The sequence below is a fragment of the Ranitomeya variabilis genome, chromosome 1, assembly GCF_051348905.1.
Source record: "Ranitomeya variabilis isolate aRanVar5 chromosome 1, aRanVar5.hap1, whole genome shotgun sequence".
Taxonomy (NCBI): domain Eukaryota; kingdom Metazoa; phylum Chordata; class Amphibia; order Anura; family Dendrobatidae; genus Ranitomeya; species Ranitomeya variabilis.
Window position 1 is genome coordinate 299,863,262 of NC_135232.1, and position 6,000 is coordinate 299,869,261.

At 44.0% G+C, this 6,000-nt stretch overlaps 1 protein-coding gene across 2 annotated transcripts in view; it reads right to left on the reverse strand.

The window, feature by feature from the left end:
• Positions 1-5,777, reverse strand: part of TCHP (trichoplein keratin filament binding) — a 41,454-nt gene extending 35,677 nt beyond the window's left edge. The window contains exon 1 of one of the 2 annotated variants that reach the window (XM_077295651.1): positions 5,639-5,777. The gene's annotated coding sequence lies outside the window, so the exon portion shown is untranslated. Of the gene's footprint in view, positions 1-5,611 lie in introns of both variants that reach the window. The other variant, XM_077295661.1, reaches the window with a different exon arrangement.
• Positions 5,778-6,000: the final 223 nt, after the last annotated feature.

The following is a 6,000-nucleotide window of genomic DNA, read 5'->3' on the forward strand; positions in this document are numbered from 1 at the left end:
TAGATGGTAGAATTAATACAAAAGTCCACAGAAAATTCACAGCAACCAAAATTTTCTTACATTTTAAGAGCGCAAATCCCATGCACACTAAAAAGAGTATTCCCTATAGTCAAATGGTGAGACTTAGGAAAATTAATAGTAATGAGGACAATTACAAAGAACAAATGATGGATCTAAAAACACGCTTTACAAATCGGGGACACCCACTGCCGTTATTAGAGAAAGCTGAAACTCATGCAACAAAGCTGACACAAATGAATCTCCTTAAAAAAGCAAAAAAAAACCAAGAGAAAAACATAAGAAACGTCTGCTTACCGAAAATAACAGTCAAGGATTTACTTTTAGTTTTAAGCACAGTCCAATTGATCAGGAAATTTATGCAGCCATTGGAAAGAATTGGCATGTGTTACAAAGGGATGGGGATTTATCCAAAATAACGACATACTCTCCGCAGTTCGCATATAAACGAACAAGAAATTTGGGGGACCTATTGGTTCACAATCGCCTGTTACCAGTGGGAAATAATTGGCTGAAAAAAGCCGCACCACAGGGAAATTTTAAATGCGGTAGTTGTAGTTTTTGTCATTTGCATAAATTAGAAAACCCTTTACAAATTGGTTCCATAAAGCATAAGGTCAGAGATTTTATTTCATGTAAAAGCAAGTTTGTTGTGTACATAATCTTTAGTCCTTGCCAATATTTTTACATTGGAAAAACTATACGCCCAATGTTTATTAGATTTCGTGAACATTATAACTCTGTGGTATTGGGCAAAGGTTGTTTACGTCTAATTAGACACATGCAGGAGAAACATAGCGCAAACCCTAACTTGATGCGCTTTGCTGGTCTTGAAATAGTTAATTCCCCCCCCAGGGTGGCAATCACAACAAACTGCTCTTAAAGCATGAAGCCAGATGGATAATGAAGGCTAATGCCCAAGGTCCCATTGGTTTAAATGATAAACTAGATATGGCAATATTTTTATAATCCTGAAAGTTTGCAGTCAGCATTTGTGATAAAAGTGTTGTACTCTCTGTAAAAACTGTTTTGTACACATTTTAATAAGAATTCTTTATGCTTGTTAGTCAGTGTTTCCTATAAAGGAAATGACATTTTAATGTTTCACATGGACCCGTAGAAGCGCTGAGTGCGCGAAACGGCCGTCGTCCTGCTGTTCACTCCCCGCACCCTCACTTTTTACCTGCCGATTCCAAGAAAATGTCTGTAACCTCGATAGGATAAAATAAAAGACATCAACTTCACTGCAAAGTGGATAAGTGCCGCATTTATTTTTCTATTTTCTATGGACTATCTTTTTGACTATTATATGTGAAGCACCAGTTCCCAGTGGCAAAAAGCAACCAGTTTTTAGTCCTGAAGGACCATATGTTGTATGCCTTGAAATGCACTACAGCTCCTAGTGCCATTCAATTCCTTTTTTTTTTTCTCTGAGGGTACTGTCACACAGTGCAATTTTGATCGCTACGACAGTACGATTCGTGACGTTCTAGCGATATCGTTACGATATCGCAGTGTCTGACACGCAGCAGCGATCAGGGACCCTGCTGAGAATCGTACGTCGTAGCAGATCGTTTGGAACTTTCTTTCGTCGCTTGATCACCCGCTGACATCGCTGGATCGTTGTGTGTGACAGCGATCCAGCGATGTGTTCGCTTGTAACCAGGGTAAACATCGGGTAACTAAGCGCAGGGCCGCGCTTAGTAACCCGATGTTTACCCTGGTTACCAGCGTAAACGTAAAAAAAACAAACAGTACATACTCACATTCCGGTGTCTGTCCTCCGGCGTCTCAGCTTCTCTGCACTGTGAGCGCCGGCCAGCCAGAAAGCGAGCACAGCGCACAGCGGTGACGTCTGACGTCACCGCTCTGCTTTCCGGCTATGGTGCTTACACAGTGCAGAGAAGCTGAGACGCCGGGGGACAGACACCGGAATGTAAGTATGTACTGTTTGTTTTTTTTACGTTTACGCTGGTAACCAGGGTAAACATCGGGTTACTAAGCGCGGCCCTGCGCTTAGTAACCCGATGTTTACCCTGGTTACCCGGGGACTTCGGCATCGCTCCAGCGCCATGACTGCAACGTGTGACCGCAGTCTACGACGCTGGAGCGATAATCATACGATCGCTGCGACGTCACAGATCGTGCCGTCGTAGCGATCAAAATGGCACTGTGTGACAGTACCCTGAGAAACTTTGATGATCTTGCATCTCTCACCCTATTAACATAATTATCTCCACACTGATATATAGTACTGAGAGTACAAAAGGTTTATCTGAGGGACTTCCTGACCCACTGAAAAAATAACAATGTTTTGTAAGATCGTGTGTAATGTACAATGTTAGGACTCAGCCCTGCAGCACTCGCCCGGCAATCGTCATAGACCACTCATGTGATTTGCATACTTGCGGTCTCATTTGTCCTCCACTTCTCAATGAAACATAAAGAAAAGTGAGAAGGCTGACATGTGAGTATGTATATCACACAAGACGATAACTGGGCAAGTGAGGTAGAGCAGAGTCCTAACGGTGGGTATATAAACACCGCTAGGATTCCCGATCTTACACTACGCTTGTTTCTTAATGGTCTGGAAAACCTCGTTAAAGGTCTCTACTCTGAACTGTAGATGGAGGCGAGTGGCTCTGAAGATGTCCCACAGCCAGATGCCTGCCAGGACGCATGGACTACTGTTCTACAGGGCTATTACATTGTGAATACTACATTCCTATGGCAGCAGCTGCCAGAGAAGAAATATGCGACCACCTGCACCTTATACACAATGGCCCCGATTCATCAAAGTTGGCATTTTGTACGCAAGTCTTCATGAACATGTCGCTGGAATGAGATACGCCCAATTCATGAGGAGCAGAACATCTAGAGCATATTTTATCTGCAATGAACAACTTCAAAAACGTACTCCAGTCAGTGCACGCAGTACTCTTCTCTTTGCCCCCTCCTCCATACAGATCTTCTAGGTTTCTGGGCTGTCACAGGGCAACATTGAGTTTCATCTACCCCCAAAGATTTTCTATTGGGTTCAGGCATGGAGACTGGCTAGGCCACTCCAGGACCTTGAAATGCCACTCCTTAGTTGCCCTGGCTGTTTTTTGGGGTCACTGTCATGCTGAAAGACCCAGCCATGACCCATCTTCAATGCTCTTACTGAGGGAAGGAGGCTGTTGGCCAAAATCTTGCGATACCTTACCTCATCCATCCTCTCTTCAATATAGCGCTGTTGTCCTGTCCCATTTACAGAAAAGCACCTCCCAAAGTATGATGTTTCCCCCACCATGCTCTACAGTTGGGATGTTGTTCTTGGGGTTGAACTCATCCTTCTTCCTCCAAACACGGTGAGTGGAGTTGATGCCAAAAAGTTCTATTTTGGTCTCATCTGACCACATGACTTTCTCCCATTCCTCCTCCTGATAATCCAAATGGTCATTGGCGAACTTCAAACGGGCCCAGACATGCGCTGGTGTGAGCAGGGGGACCTTGCGTGACCTGCAGGATTTTAATCCATGATGGCGTAGTGTGTAACTAACAGTAACGTTTGAGACTGTGGTTACATGACAGGGTCTATCACAGTCATCAAAATGAACCAATAGGAAAAATCTCCTATTGTTGCCGGCCGGAAGATTTTGGTAGGCACACTGCTCATGTGCCTGCCATTTTCTTCCAAGAAGACACCGAGGGCTGGTGGACAGAGCCAGTGGGACTGGGGGGACCCCATTTCTCTCTCCTCTGGTATGCTAGATCATATTAGAGGAGAGATAAAAGAATGGGAAATCAGACTTTTTTGGGGGTCACCGCTATTCACCAAAAAAACGACCCAAATCATTTTCTTCGAGGTAGCAGAGACCCCAGAGATTTTCCAGCACTGGGGGGCGTTATAAGGTAAGATTGCCTTGTGCAGGCATATACTACGGAGGACAGAGAATGAACTTCAATCCAATACTGCAGCCAGCATGCAGCCAGCGGGTAAGGAAAGGGTGAATCAAACACCTGAAAACCCCGCCCCTATGGCTGAAAATTGTTCCCTCCAAATTCAGGTGACAGAGTCCCTTTAACTGCCACCAATAAAAGGCATATCAGCGTTCGTTAAGGGGTTAATACAGGTAGTGAGTGCAGCGTAGGAGGGCTTCTTAAAGCAAAACTAACAGGTCTGTGAGAGACAGAATCCTTGCTGGTTGGTAGGAGATGAAATCCTTATTTCATGTAATAAAATGTAATTTCATTACTTAAAAATGATACAATGTGATTTTCTGGTTTTTATTTTAGATTCTGTCTCTCACAGTTGAAGTCTACCAACGATAAATATTACAGACCTCTCAATGCTCTGTAGATAGGAAAACTTGCAGAATTGGCAGCGTATCAAATACTAATTTTCCCCAATGTATACCATACTGGTGTATACTAGTGTTGAGCGAACGTGCTCGGTTAATGTGTTCCCTTTTTGTTAGGCAATCCCTGCATGTGTCTAACAGCCACGAGACATGCAGTTACAGGGACTCAACCATATTATCCGAGCACGTTCCCTCATCACCAATGTATACAGATCAGTATAATATAGCACTGGTATACATGACATGCAGTATATACCTCATACAGGTGTACAATATAGCACTAGTATACATGACATGCAGTATATACCTCATACAGGTGTACAATATAGCACTAGTATACATGACATGCAGTATATACCTCATACAGGTGTACAATATAGCACTGGGATATGACACGCAGTATATACCTCATACAGGTGTACAATATAGCACTGGGATATGACACGCAGTATATACCTCATATAGGTGTATAATATAGCACTGGGATATGACACGCAGTATATACCTCATATAGGTGTATAATATAGCACTGGGATATGACATGCAGTATATACCTCATATAGGTGTATAATATAGCACTGGGATATGACACGCAGTATATACCTCATACAGGTGTACAATATAGCACTGGGATATGACACGCAGTATATACCTCATACAGGTGTACAATATAGCACTAGTATACATGACATGCAGTATATACCTCATACAGGTGTACAATATAGCACTGGTATATGACACGCAGTACAGTATATACCTCATACAGGTGTACAATATAGCACTGGGATATGACACGCAGTATATACCTCATACAGGTGTACAATATAGCACTGGGATATGACACGCAGTATATACCTCATACAGGTGTACAATATAGCACTGGGATATGACACGCAGTATATACCTCATACAGGTGTACAATATAGCACTGGGATATGACACGCAGTATATACCTCATATAGGTGTATAATATAGCACTGGGATATGACACAATATATACCTCATACAGGTGTATAATATAGCACTGGGATATGACACGCAGTATATACCTCATATAGGTGTATAATATAGCACTGGGATATGACACGCAGTATATACACTATAGGATGAATAACCTATAACACCAGCACATATACATCACACAGCTGAGTGCAGCCCCATGTATCAGTTTATAAACAGGGACAGTCCGCAGAGCTCTGTCAGCAGACGCTAAATCTATACGGCAACTCCCCGCACTGCCCCGACAGTACCGTTCCGCCATGCTGAGCCCAGCTCACCTTCTTCCTCTCCGGTCCTATGTACGAATAACGGCCAGCACGGTTTTCAGCGCTGACTTCCTGTTCCGGTGTGTCTGGTCACCATGGAGATGGCTGTGGCGCGGTGCTGCTGACTGAGGCGGGGATTCCGGGGAAGAAGAACGTTACTGCCTGGAACGAAATAGTGTAATGTGCCGCCGCCTGCCATACATAGTGTGCCCCCTGCCATACATAGTGTGCCCCCTGCCATACAGTGTGCCCCCTGCCATACATAGTGTGCCCCCTGCCATACATAGTGTGCCCCCTGCCATACATAGTCTAGTGTGCCCCCTGCCATACATAGTGTGCCCCCTGCCATACATAGTGTGCCCCCTGCCATACAT